This window comes from Pteropus vampyrus, unplaced genomic scaffold (genome assembly GCF_000151845.1).
Source record: "Pteropus vampyrus isolate Shadow unplaced genomic scaffold, Pvam_2.0 Scaffold406, whole genome shotgun sequence".
NCBI classification, from domain to species: domain Eukaryota; kingdom Metazoa; phylum Chordata; class Mammalia; order Chiroptera; family Pteropodidae; genus Pteropus; species Pteropus vampyrus.
In genome coordinates this window covers 33088-33649 of record NW_011889187.1, presented here as the reverse complement: position 1 = coordinate 33649, position 562 = coordinate 33088, and the positions used below count along the sequence as shown (strand labels likewise).

Genomic DNA, 562 nt, shown 5'->3' with positions numbered 1-562 from the left:
GCACCCAGGCACCTCGGTGCCCAGAAGGTCCCCTCAGCAGAGCGGCCCTGTCTCCTCAGGCTGCAGGCGCCAGTTAGGGCTGACAGCGTCTCCCACTGCCACATGCTGTATGCGTCTACAAACACGGAAGACGAGTGACAGCTGAAGTCACCTGGACCTCTCGTCCCTCAGACGGAGCCAGCAGGGGCTGAACAGGGAGCCACGCCCAGCTCAGGGACGCGTGCCCACAGGCGCCCTGTGCCTTCCCTGTGGCCGCTGCAGCTTCGGCTCGCCACCAGCAGGTTTTAGCAGGGTCTACCTCACCCCTTAAAGAGCAATGGTTCAGGTCAGGGATCTGTAAGGTTTGGTCTGGGACGAGCCCGTTCTCCACTCGCTCGGAGCCATGTGGCCGACGGAAGTGCTCTACTAGCTGATGACAGCCACTGGCCCGGCGCCACAGGGTCGCGGTTTTAGTTTGAGCTTAAAACGATATTTTCAAAAGGATAAAAACACCTTAACTGTGTCCTTACAAATAAGGGGGAACTGAGAAGCTAGGACTTGAGAGCTCTCGCTCACTCTACCG

General features: G+C 58.7%; 1 protein-coding gene and 1 long non-coding RNA gene across 2 annotated transcripts in view; both read right to left on the bottom strand.

The window, feature by feature from the left end:
* The window catches only part of ADARB1 (adenosine deaminase, RNA specific B1), a 35968-nt gene that overhangs the window by 6135 nt on the left and 29271 nt on the right, over window positions 1-562 (bottom strand). The window lies entirely within an intron of this gene.
* LOC111731900 overlaps window positions 1-562 on the bottom strand; it is a 3504-nt gene that overhangs the window by 2072 nt on the left and 870 nt on the right. The gene's annotated exons all lie outside the window — the stretch shown is intronic.